This window comes from Pelophylax lessonae (assembly GCF_965119305.1).
Source record: "Pelophylax lessonae genome assembly, chromosome: 3".
NCBI lineage: Eukaryota > Metazoa > Chordata > Amphibia > Anura > Ranidae > Pelophylax > Pelophylax lessonae.
The window spans coordinates 153,635,183-153,648,855 of record NC_138770.1 but is presented as its reverse complement, the minus strand read 5'-3'; positions in this window follow the sequence as shown (position 1 = coordinate 153,648,855).

Below are 13,673 nucleotides of genomic sequence, written 5' to 3'. Positions count from 1 at the left end.
AATGTCCGTTAAAGTAACGCAGTGCCGAATCGCAAAAAAAGGCCTGGTCATTAAGGGGGGAAATCTTTCGGTCCAGAAGTGGTTAAGGGGCTTTTTGATACAGAAACGTTATCATCTATTTCTTCCTCCACATTTTATTTCTGTGTTTTCCGGAAGAGATTTAACTCACGAGCTGCTCCCTTAAAGACAACACAGCTGTTTCGGTAGCAGGATACGAAGCCTATAATAGTGAGTAATCCAACAAGTATGTGGATGTGTCAATAATAAGTTTGTCTGAAGCTTGGTATTTATGTCTCTTACCAGCATCTCTGTCAGAGAGGTGTGCATCATTCTGAGATTGGTCACAAGAGGATTCAGGGCCTGAAAACTACCAATATTACCAAACTGTCTTGTTTTATCAGACTCAGATGATTCCAATTTTTTTTTCCAGGGGTCTTGTGTGCCTCCATCATACAATGACCCCATGGAATTACAGAGAGTGGGTGGGCTGGACTCTCCACAATGACCTTTCATAATGCTGCTTCAACCGCTTGAAGTGGTTGCTTGTCTGTCAAGTATTCATATCCACATATGAAGAAGGGGACGGCTTGTCTGGTTATTGTAAGAAAACACACGTGCTAAATAAAGAATGTGTTTGGACACAGCTGACACTGGCATGTCCCAACACTTCAGGACAGAAAGGGTGCAGCTGCATTCCGAGATTGTGCCAGAGTCCAGGAATTGTTTCATCTCTCCTCCACTATAAACCTTGACCACAGTCTAAAATTATACTCACCATTTCCTCCAGAGCACGCTGAGAGAATTTCCCAAACATCTTGCAAATTATATGGAGTGTTGCAGGGAAGTGATATCACTGGGAACTATGTGCCTGCTATGTTCTAATGCTAGAAACGTGGCCATGCACGGAGGAATTTGTTATCGTTCGCAATGAGTGATCGCAAGCAAAAGCTTGCTAATATATTATTAATAATATATATAATTATTAATATATTTTTTAGACTCAGAACTAAAATGGAGGGTTTTTGTTCTCTATAACAAAAGCTGTTTTTTTATGTGATATTTGAATGGATTTATAAATGTAGCACTGCCCCCAGGGAGCTGCTGAGATTGGATTCCCCTGGGTTACCCATAGCAACAGTCTGTAAAACGTATCACTTTATCGCTTGGCTCAGACAATGAACAGTCCATGGGATTTGGTTTTTGTGTTTTAGGGCTCTTTCACACAGGCGGACCGTTCAGAACCGCAAAAAAAACGGACAGGCGGATCTGAACGGTCCGCCTGTGTGAGTTTTTTTTGGCGGATCTGAATGGGGCATCGGATGTCAGCAAAGACATGTCTGCTGACATCCGATCCGTCCAATCTGGACGGATGGAAACCCTATTTTCAATCCGTCCTGCGGATCGGATCGGATGAGAACGGACCGACGGTCCGTTCCCATCCGATTTCCCCCATAGAGATGCATGGGGAACTGACAGCTGTCTCTCTGCACACAGCGCGGAGACACAGCTGTCATCTTCCTGCTCAGAAAAATGGACTCCATCCGATGGACGGAGTGTTTGAAAAGGGCCTTATTTTACAACTTGGATGAGTGGGATACTCCAATTTCTGAAGACAACTGACTATAGCGTGTGCGGCAAGGCCGCTGCTTCCCCTTGCCACTGAAGTGAAGTAGAAGATATGCTCCTGAATGAATTCCTCTTCAGGGTCCTAACTTGGCACCCTCTTTCTCACTTCCCATGCATGCTAGCCCCTGTCCACTGATTTTCCACTGGAGTGTTCCCTTACTGGGCAGACCCCTGGCAAGCTTCCTGGTACTCACAGACACTGTTTTTCCATGGTTTGCTCTGCCTTCAGCTCCACTCGTCAGTATCCTGGACCTCCTGGCTCAGCATCACACACTTGGTCCACTAGGCCGACTGCCTTTGACCTCCTTCCTTGCTGACAGGAGGAGAGACAGCCGTCACCCTCCTCCTGGGACCTGGCTTCCCACCCAAAGACACCCTGTCACATGTGCCCTTGACTTTTACAGCATATCCCAGGATGCACCACTGTTGTGCCAACCCACTGGGATAGTCAGGAAAGCCTTTGTGTTACTCGCTGGGTTTCCTCCACCGTCCAACAGGCTCCCCTATTGGATACAGTGGGGACACTCCCTCAGACCAGATGAATCACACGTGGACACATGCAACAGGCAAAACTAACAATCATTCTCCCCTGATAAGCAGGCAGAGCAAACATTGCTTTTACCTAGCACCTACCTAGGAGGGTGCTACATCATAAAATATAATTTCTATGGAATTTAGTGTCTTGTAAGACTATGTTGTGCCACCAAAGTCCATTTTTTAATTTTTTTTTTCGTTCTTTGTTCTCGCTAATATATCGGTATTATCGCACACTTTGCAATCCACTGAAAATATTCATCAAATGTATGATTGATTAGTCATAAATGTGGATGATCAATTCTAAACAAGCGTTTACGCGATTAGTAATACAATCACTTCTGCAGTCCACACCTAGAGATTTGTCCAAACAATCAAAAGCTGATTGAAATTGCTGGGTTAAAATCAATCCGGAAGTCTACATTGATCAAACAGAGCGTCTGTGGTTTGTGACTTTTTCTTGTTTCAATCAGTATAGTAGCATAGAATAATGGATTAAGCACTTGACATCCATAGGGCTGTTTATAAGCAGCCCGGGCTTTAACCACATGACCTCCAAAAGATTTACCTCAGAGCATTTTTTGCTATACTACACTGCGATACTTTAACTGACAATTGCGCAGTCATGCAACACTGTACATAAACTAAAATTGATGTAATTTTCGCCACAAATAGAGATTTTCTTTGGTGGCATTTCATCACCACTGGGTTTTTTTCTTTTTTTTTGCGCTTTAAACAAAAAAACACCAACAATTTTGAAAAAATATATATTTTTACTTTCTGCTATAAAACATACCCAATAAAAAAAAAAAATTGTATTCATAAATTTAGACCAATATGTATTCTGCTACATATTTTTATTAAAAAAAAAATCCCAATAACCGTATATTGATTAATTTGCGCAAAAGTTGTAGTATCTACAAACTATGGTATATATACCGGAGTTTTTATTTATTTTTTTATTTATTTTTTTTAGAATAAACATTTTTATTGAAAAAGTATAAAAGGACAAGACAATGACAAGAATTAGCAAGGTGGCAAGGCCAACTGATACAAAGAAAAATAACATAGCGTAACAGAGAGCAACCTAAACTGTACCCAAATGCCAGAATCATTGGTATACAGAGGTTAAACAAGACATGTCATAGTAGAACAAGGCATAATATATAGGATCGACACATAGGTACAGTACATGGGTGTGCCAATGCAGCACGGGCACGTGCCTTAGCTACATAAGCCAAAACAAGTATGCAGTAGGTCTAAGTTCTCTCAGGTGGGGTTGAGAGAGAAACACAAAACAGAACGAAGTGGGGGGAAGGTGCAAACTCCGTCCCAACTACCTGTATAGATATAAAATGGGCAGTGGGGAGGCGACACGGTGGCAGCTCTAGATGGAACACCCCCGGAATGGACACCCCCAGGGGGAACTCACTGTGTCCGGTACCGGGAGACGACCATCCAATAATGTTAAAAGACTGCTCCTCATTGAGCAGGGGGACATGGGGATAGAGGAAGAAAGGAGGGAGGGCAGGGATAAACAAAAAGCGGAGGCAGACACCAGAGGCGTCCTGAGCCAGGGGGTGGGGAGTACGGATATGCAAGGTGGAGGAGGGAGTAGGAAAAGCAGGCTATGTGGGAAGAGAGGGAGGGAAAAGAGAAGAAAAAAAAAAGGGGAGAGGGGAGAGGGGAGGGGGGAACTGCAGCATGCCAGCTGGCTAAGAGGAGTGTGGGTGCATTCCATATGTCCAGTCTAGGTATTCAGCAGTCGGCCGTACTCATCTGATGGGGCAAAGTCAATCCAAGGGGCTCAAATCTCATAAAACTTGGATGGGGTGTCAAGGGCCTGAAAGGTGAGGTCTTCCATACGGGAAATCCTGTCCATCCTCCGCAGTCAGTCAGCAACAGTGGGGGAAGAGGGAGAAAGCCACTGGCAGGGAATACACATTTTGGCGGCGGAGATCAAATGAAAAACCAGGGATCTTTTATATGTCCGTTGGGGAAGGGAGGTGTGGTGAAGAAGGTATTGAGCCGGGGTAAGGTCCGGTGTAAATGTGGTGATACGGGCGATGAGGACGTGTATATCCCTCCAAAAGGGCTGGATCCGAGGGCAATCCCACCAGATGTGTAGGAGGGAACCAGTCTGGAGGCGACAGCGCCAGCACAGGGGGGAGAGTTCAGTCAAAATTTTATGGAGAACATCAGGGGTCCTATACCAGTGTGCAAAAATTTTAAAGCCATTCTCCTGGGTGAAAACGTTCCTGGAGCCCTTGTGGATGTGGGAAAAGATGCGATCCCAGTCGTCGTCCGACAAGGTAATGGACAAATCACCCTCCTATTGAGCACGAAATTTAACGAGGCGAGGTGGGTGTTGCAGGGAGAGGAGGGAATATAAAAAGGATATAAGGTGGCGCTGGTGGTCGGGCGAGTTGCAAAGGGTTTCAAAGGGGGTGAGATCCCTATACCAACTCGAGACATCAGGGGTGCGGAGTAGAAAGTCTCTCAATTGCAAGTAATTGAAAAACTGAAGCTTAAGGTCTGGGAATTTCTGGGCCAGATCAGGGTATGAAAGCAATTTGCCCTTGTGAAAGCAGTGCTCAGCCCTTCGGGGTGCATTGGGCAAGGGTCCAGGCGAGAAAGGGTAGGGGAGGCCAGTGGGAAGTCCTGATTTTGAGCCAGGGGTACCATAGGGCCGGGCGTGGAGGCTATATGCAGTTGTTTGCATAAGTGCCGAAAAACTGTGATCGTGGGGTTGATTACTGGGTGTTTGTAGCAAGTACCTGGCAGTGAGGAGGGTGAGATCCAGGGAAGGTGGTGTATGGGGGTGGAGGAGAACGACTCTTCCAGGGTAACCCAATCCTTGAGGTGTCGATGTTTATGCCAGTCCACAACGCTCGCCAGATGAGAGGACCAGTAGTACTTCTGCAGGTGTGGCAAACCCAGGCCACCCACCTCCTTCAAGGCGGTCAGAACATCCCAGGAAAGCCTGGGACGCTTTGAACGCCAGATGAAGGACGTGCACGCAAGGTGATAGGAGCAGAAAAATGCCGGGGGGAGCTTAAGAGGGACAGCCTGTAGCACGTAAAGAAGTCTGGGGAGGATATTCATTTTTATGACCGCTATCCTACCAAACCAGGAAAAGGGGCCCGATTCCCATTTGGATAGCTCGGTTTTGACAGTTTGTAAAAGTGGCAGGTAATTTCGCGTGTAGAGTTCGGCAAGGACCGAAGGGATTTGAATGTCTAAGTATGTGATGGCGGAGGGTTCCCAGCGAAAGGGAAAGTTGTCTTGGCAGAATTGCACAATGTGTGGCGGGAGGGATACGTTAAGGGCCTCGGACTTGGCGTAGTTTATTTTCAAATTGGAAATAAGTTGGGAGGCGTCAAGATCACGGAGAAGGTTCGGTAAGGAGATGGCCGGGTTAGTTAGAAATAGCAAAATATCGTCGGCATACGCAGCTAACTTGTACGTTTTGTGGGCTATGGTTACACCATTGACATCTGGGTTGGAGTTGAGACGGCGGAGAAGGGGTTCGAGGGTGATAATGTAAATCAGGGGAGAGAGGGGACAGCCCTGTCGGGTCCCATTCAACACGGCGAAGGCATCCGACAGGCCTCCGTTGACCCTCACCCGCGCTGAGGGCGACGAGTAGAGGGCTGAAATAAAGTTCAACATGCGGCCAGAGATGCCCAACGACTCCAATGCTGCAGTCATGTAGTCCCAGGCAACCCTGTCGAATGCCTTCTCCGCGTCGAGGGAAAGGAAGAACCCGGGTGTACGGGAGAGATGATCCAATGGTGAATATTGAGGGCCTTGAGGGTATTATCCCTGGCCTCGTGGCCGGGGACAAAGCCCACTTGATCGAGCAAGATAATGTCGGGTATGTGAGGTAGTAACCGGTTCGCCAGCACTTTGGCATATAATTTGATGTCAACGTTAAGGAGGGTAATTGGCCTGTAATTGGAAAGTAGGGAGGGGCCCTTACCAGGTTTAGGGATAACGGTGATGTGGGCCTCGAGGTAGTCAGGGTGCAAATCTGGGGAGTCTGAGAAGTAGGTAAAGGCAGCGGGCATAGGAGAAAGCAAGGTGTCCTTAAAGGTTTTGTAGTAGCCCACCGTCAGGCCGTCGGGACCCGGGCATTTCCCTGGCTGAAGTTGTTTGAGCGCCGATTGAACTTCAAACAGGGAGATGGGGGCATTTAGGTCCGTCAGGGCTTCAGGCGAGAGGGGCAGGGGGGAATATTCATGCAGGAAAGCCTTGATACGTGCGGCCTTACCTGATGAGGAAGGGTGGGTACCGGAGGGTTCTAGATTGTACAACGTGCGGTAATAGGTCAGGAATTGGTGGGCGATATCAGTGGGGGAAGTGGCCTTCCTACCCTGTGGGTCCGTGATCGAGTGAACAACCGTCCTCACCGTCCGGCGGGCTTGAAGAGCCCTGGCCAGGAGTTTGCCAGATTTATTGCCACAGTCATAAAACAGTCGTTGCTGTAAAGCAAACTTGCATTTAGTAATGAAGCCCAGTTCAGTCAGTAGGTCCTGGTGAGTCTGCATAAGTTTTGTCAACGTATGCGAGGCCAGTGTGCGTTTATGAGTGCGTTCCAGCGAGTAGATGCGTTTTTGTAAGGGTGGAAATACGCGCACGGCGTTCCTTATTTCATTTTGTGGCCAGGGCAATAAATACACCCCTAATGGCACACTTATGTGCCGCCCACAAAATGGCAGGGGTCACATCCGGCGTGTCATTATGGGCAAAGTATTCCCGGAGGGCGGAAGTCAGCTCCGAGACATAGACCGGGTCGGACAACAGGCAATTATCAAGGCGACAGGAACTGGAGCGTCCAGGGTCGGGCAGCAGGGTGAGGGAGATGGAGATCGGGTGGTGATCAGACAAAAACATTGGGTCAATGGATGCAGACAGCAAGGAGGAGAGAGCGTTCTGGAAGGTAAAAATATAGTCTATCCTGGTGTATTTGTTGTGTGGGTGGGAGAGGTAGGTAAAATCCTTTGTGTCTGGGTGCAGCCCCGTCCACGGACTGAGAATGAGGAACAGCAGGTGGAGAACAAGGTCATACGGGGGAGCAGGTGCCACCGAACAAAGTGCAGGGAAAAGGCCAGTCAGTTCACACCAAGAGCCCGGAAACCACAATTAAAGAAGAGGGGGTCCGCCACCCTCGGCGGAATATTGGTGCAGAAGAGGGCAGAGTCCCCTAAAGCAAGCAACTGTCAACAATAAGAACAAAAGAATGCACCCAACCATTAATTAAATGAGTAGCAGTTAAATCGGTACCCGCTCCCCGGGGAGGGAGAGGACCCGGGCATCAGAGACGACACCAGATCAGCAGCCCCCCCACACAGAGCAGTCAAGGAGACCCCCCACCCCCACGAGCAGCACAAATAGGCAAAATACATAACCCTAAGCCCAGCACAAACGATGCAAACCACATTGTTATTACATGTTGGTCAAGGGCAAGCAAATGATTGACCTGGGGATATCTCCATAAAGAGTACCTGTCACCTGCCCATGCTATCCAGGGCTGGTGCAAGGATTTTTGCCGCTCTAGGCAAAATAAAAATGACTGCCCCCCCCCCATATGCTCTCCAAGCCCCCATCCCAAGTTGCTGAAGGGTTAAAACCAGTGGCGGCTGGTGCTCCATTGGTCGGGGGGGGGCAGCAGACGGACCTGGCCACCGACCCCCCCTCCTTGTCACTCCAGAGTCTAGTCCACACCATATCCCACCCCTGGCGCCAGTTCACTTACCTTTTTTCTCCGGATTGACAGGCAGCGACGGCTTCCCCTTCTGCCTCCTTCATGTCCCCTCTCGGCGGCCGTCTCCTCCCTCCTCCTCCTCCTCTGCCATTAGGATGCCTTCTCCTTTGGCTAATTGGGAAACAGGTCTCAGGGCCCGCTTACTGATTGGCCGGGAGGAGAATCAGTCTGGCAATAGCAAATATTCATTTGCCATTGTCACACAACTGGGCAGGCTCAGGGGCCAGTGCTCTGCACCCCAAGCCCACTCTTTTTTGAAGCCTATTAGAGTCTCTGGCTCTAATCACGTGCTTCAAAAAAAAAAAACCCTCATTGGAATCCATGCATCCAGCGCCCTGCATGTAGATTAGGGGCCGGACGCATGGATAAGGGGCCCCTGTGCCCCTAATGGACGGGTCGCCACTGGTGACCCCTGATAAGTTGCGCCCTAGGCGGCTGCCTAGGTCGCCTTACAGATAGTGCCGGCCCTGATGCTATCACATATGGGGTTTGGGAGTGTCAGTTTCCCAGCAGATTACAGGGGACTATTACATAGCAACAGTGGTGCCAGCAGCTGGAAAGGTAAGTACAGTATTCTAATTTTTCTTTACAGACATGTGCTTGCTTTATACTTTCTCCTAAGGTGAATGGGTCAATTTAAAGGAAAACTATGCTGAGACAAATAGGAATGCACAGCCATTGCTGCTCTCCTTCTAAAATCATTTATTGCTTGGATATCATGCTTATAATATGATGTATTACAGTAAATCAAGCAAGCTATGCAGCAAATGAAGTCAGAGTGTGTTTAGAACTCTATGAAGGCATACTTTTTTCAAGTCATTGATACAGAATTCACTGAGGCTGGGTTCAACCAGGTTCGAATTGGATGTGGGTTTCCTCGCATCTAATTTGCATGTCAGGAGAGTGTGACTGGCTCTCAATGGAGCCGGTTCACACAGCTCCGGGACAGTTGTGGAGCAGTTTGCAGGAAATTGTTGTGCGTCTTCTGATTCGTTTCAGTTCCGCATTTAGCCAAAAATTCAAACCAAATTCAGACCTGAAATGGTGAATGGAACGCACCGGTCCTCCTGCTGCAAGCCGCTCCGCAATCCAGTGTAAACCCAGCCTAAAGTCATTGGATCAGCATGACATAAAGGCAGATAAGTCATTGCAAACTATAATTTATCTCAGACTTGGTTGACTTGACTGGTTCCCACAAGCACTAGAAAAAAAAAAAATATAAAACATTTTTTAAATTAATATATGTATCTGAGTGTACTTTGTGGAGCAATGATACCATGCAGTATTGCCATATTAGCTTTAGCTCTTAGAATCCAATGATCTATTTTTTTATTATTATTATCATTATACAGAATTTATATAGTATAGCACTAACACTTTGTGCAGCGCTTTATAATATAAAGGGAGACAGTACAGTTACAATACAATAAAATACAAGAGGGTTAAGAGGGCTCTGCTCATAAGAGTTTACAATCTAATAAGGTGGGGAAAGTGGTACAAAAGGTAAATGTCCGTTAGAGATGAGCTGATGGAAGAATTATTAAGGTAAATAAATGTGGGGTAATATACAGTACAGTGTATATAGATATACACTGCTAAAAAAAAAAACACTTTGAAAACACATCAGATCTCAATGGGGAAAAATCTCATGCTGGATATCTCTACTGATATGGACACCATGAGGATTCTAGGACCCACTGCACCAGCGTAGGGTCTGACAATGGGTCCAAGGGTTTCACCCTGATACCCAATGGCAGTCAGGATGCCATTGTCTAGCCTGTAGAGGTCTGTGTGTCCTTCCATGGATATGCCTCCTGGAATCGCCTCCATGCTCTTGAGACTGCGCTGGGAGACAGAAAACCTTCTGGCAATGGCACGTATTGATGTGCCAACCTGGAGGAGTTGGACTGCCTGTGCAACCTCTATAGGGTCATGCTACCAGTAGTGACATTGACCCTAGCCAAATCCAAAACTAGTGAAAAACAGTGAGAAAGGATGAGTGAGTGGGAAAAAAAAGTGGCCTCCACCTGTAAAACCATTCTTGTTTTGGAGGTTGTTCCATTGTTGCCCATCTAGTGCACATGTTGTTAATTTCAATAACACCAAAGCAGCTGAAACCGATTAACAACCCCCTCTGCTACTTAACTGACCAGATCAATATCCCAGGAGTTTGATTGACTTGATGCTATACTCTGATTAAAAAGTGTTCCTTTATTTTATTTTTTTTGATTAGTGTATTATCCAATGACTTTATAGTCCACATTTGTTCATCTATGTGTTTATTTCTACATTGTGCTTATAAATGGCTGCTGTAAAAAGATACGTAAGTATATAAGTAAGTATCTAGTGCACCTGTTGTTAATTTAATTAACACCAAAGCATCTGAAACTGATTAACAACCTCCTCTGCTGTGGAAAATGTTTTATTTAGCGTCGGTTTACACTGATCCGACCCGACTTCAGGCGACTAATGCCGTCTCCCGTGCACCGTGACTTCGGTATGGCTTGCAACGACTTCACATAATGGAAGTCAATGCAAATCGCTCCGACTTTGCAAACAAAAGGTGCAGGAACCTTTTTCTAAGTCGGATTTTCTTGAGTCGCTCCTATTAGAACGGTTCCATTGCACAGCATGGAGCACTACTTGTCAGGCGACCAAGTCGCCTTACAAGTTAGAACAGTGTGAACCGGCAGTTAATTTGGAAATCAAGGTCCCAGAGTCTGGAGGAAGAGTGGAGAGCCACAGAATCCAAGTTGCATGAGGTCCAGTGTGAAGTTTCCACAGTCGATTTTGATTTGGGGAGCCATGTCATCTACAGGTGTTGGTCCACTGTGTTTTATCAAGTCCAAAGTCAGAGCTGCCCTCTAGCAGGAAATTCTAAAGCCCCCGTACACAAGATCAGATTATCGAACGACCTGTCGTCCGTTTTTTTGTGGCATGCTAGTCTGATGTGGAAAGTGAAGAGGTTATTTTCATACGAATTTTCCCGTACGACAGAATTCTACTTCAGAAGTGAAGTCATGTGTTGAATTGCTTTCTATGTGTTCTTTCATCTCTGAGCATGCCTAGTCTTGCTCATAAGGTTTTTCCCCGTCAAAATCTCTACTAATGAGACGAAAATCGGACTTGTGTTGACGGAGGACAAAAATTTTAATGCCTGCACATCAGGATTTTGTCAGCCGAAAAGTCGGAGTCGGCTGTCGAAAACACCATACTAACAATCCGAAAATCGGCAGATCGGTCGTCTGACTAAATTTCCCTTCTGAATTTCTTATCGTGTGTACGGGCCTGAAAGCACTTCATGCTTCTTTCTGCTGACCAGCTTTATGGAAATGCCTGTTTCATTTTCCAGCAGGACTTGGCACTTGTCCACACTTCCAAAAGTATCAATACCTGGTTTAATGATCATGGTATCTCTGTGTTTGATTGCAGGGCCAGATTAACGTAGGGGCTATTGGAGCTGCAGCTCCAGGCCCCTACCTTTATATAGGCCCCGGGTTGGCCATATTCACTGTTACCGCTCTTCTGTCACTTGTAAACACAGAAGTCTGGCTTCTATGCTCTCTTCCCCAGGCAGCTCCCTCAGAACCTCCCCACACAGCACGAAGGCCAGACAAGGAGGGACAGTTGCCAATGCCTGGATGTGTTTATGGGCTTCAGAGACAGCATCCCATGTGGAATTAGGCATGCATGGCTGCACCCTTCCTCATCTGGGTGAATGCCAAGGCACGGCCCTTAAGGCCCTTCAAAATCCTCAGCACCAAGCCCATGATGCTCTTAATCCGGCCCTGTTTGATTGGTCAGCAAACTCATCTGACCTAAACCCCATAGAGAATCTGAGGGGTATTTTGAAGAGGAAGATGAGAGACACCAGACCCAACAATGCAGATGAGCTGAAGGCCGCTATCAAAGAAACCTGGGCTTCCATACCACATCAGCAGTGCCACAGGCTGATCGCCTCCATGCCACGCCGCATTGATGCAGTAATTCATGCAAAAGAAGCCCCGACCAAGTATTGAGTGCATACTATACATGAACATACTTTTCAGTAAGCCAACATTTCTGTATTAAAAATTCATTTTTTATTGGTCTTATGTAATATTCTAATTTTCTGAAATACTGAATTTTGGGTTTTCACTAGCTGTAAGCCATAATCATAAAAATGAAAAGAAAGGAATGCTTGAAATATATCACTCGGTATGTAAAACATCTATTTATATTGAAATACTGAAATAAATTAACCTTTTAATGATATTCTAATTTTATGAGATGCATGTGTGTGTATGTATTGGCGCTTTTCCACTGCATGGAACCGAACGGTTCGGCTCGCTTTTGTGCTTTTCCACTGCTGTTACCGCATGGTACTGTGTAGGAACGGTTTGGTACGGTACGGTGGCGCTTTTCCACTGCATGGAACCGAACGGTACGGCTCTCAAAAACAGTACCACCTCGATTGTGGTTCCAAGAGGTACCATACCCGGTACCATATCCCACAATCCTTTGCATGCAGTCACTACTAGCCACTGATTGGTCAGAGAATCCCACCCAGCCCCGTTGTTATCCCAACCACTTAACTTTAGTATTACTTTAGTGGAAAAGCAAACCATACCGTACCGAACCGTTCCAACACCGTACCATGCGGTACCAGCAGTGGAAAAGCAAACTGGGCCAATCAGGGCCGAGTAGAGCCGAGCCGGTACTTGCAGTGGAAAAGTGCCATATGTATGTACATATGTTATATATATATATATATATATATATATATACATACACTATATTTTCAAAAGTATTGGGACACCTGCCTTCACATGCACATGAAGTTTAATGGCATCCCAGTCTTAAGCTGGATACACACTATCCAACTTTTGTGGTTAGATTTCCTTCAGATTTACCTTTTCTATGTAGTGCAAGGGCCTGCCAGATTGGATACAAATTGAAAGTGTTTAGGTTTGACCTCATATTATACGGTTTTGGTAAGTCTAAAGGAAAAGTCTTCAGAAAATCTTATAGTGTGTATGGCCCATTAGTCCGTAGGGTTTAATATTCAGTTAGCACACCCTTTGCAGCTATAACAGCTTCAACTCCTCTGGGAAGGCTGTCCACAAAGTTGGAGTATTCTTGCAGAAGCGCATTTTTGAGATCAGGCACTGATGTTGGACGAGAAAGCCTGGCTCGCAGTCTCTGCTCTAATTAAAGTTCCTCTACCCCAAACTCACTCATTCTTGTCTTTATGGACCGTGCTTTGTGCACTTGTCCAAATCATTTGATGGAGGGGGGATTATGGTGTGCGGTTGTTTTTCAGGAGTTGGGTTTTGCCCCTTAGTTTCAGTGAAGGGAACTCTTAAGGTGTCAGTGTACCAAGACGATTTGGACAATATCATGCTCCCAAATTTGTGGGAAAAGTTTGGAGATTGCTCCTTCCTATTCCAACCTGACTTCGCACCACCGCACAAAGCAAGGTCCATAAAGACATGGAGGAACTTGGCTGGCCTGCACAGAGTCCTGACCTCAACCTGATGGAACACCTTTGAGTTGAATTAGAGCGGCGACTGCAAGCCAGATCTTCACTCCAACATCAGTGCCTGACCTCACAAATACGTTTCTGGAAGAATGGTCAAACGTTCCCATAGACACACTCCTAAACCTTGTGAACAGCTTTTCCAGAAGAGTAGAAGCTGTTATAGCTGGAAAGGTTGGGCTAACTCAATATTGAACCCTACGGACTAAAACTGGGATGCCATTAAAG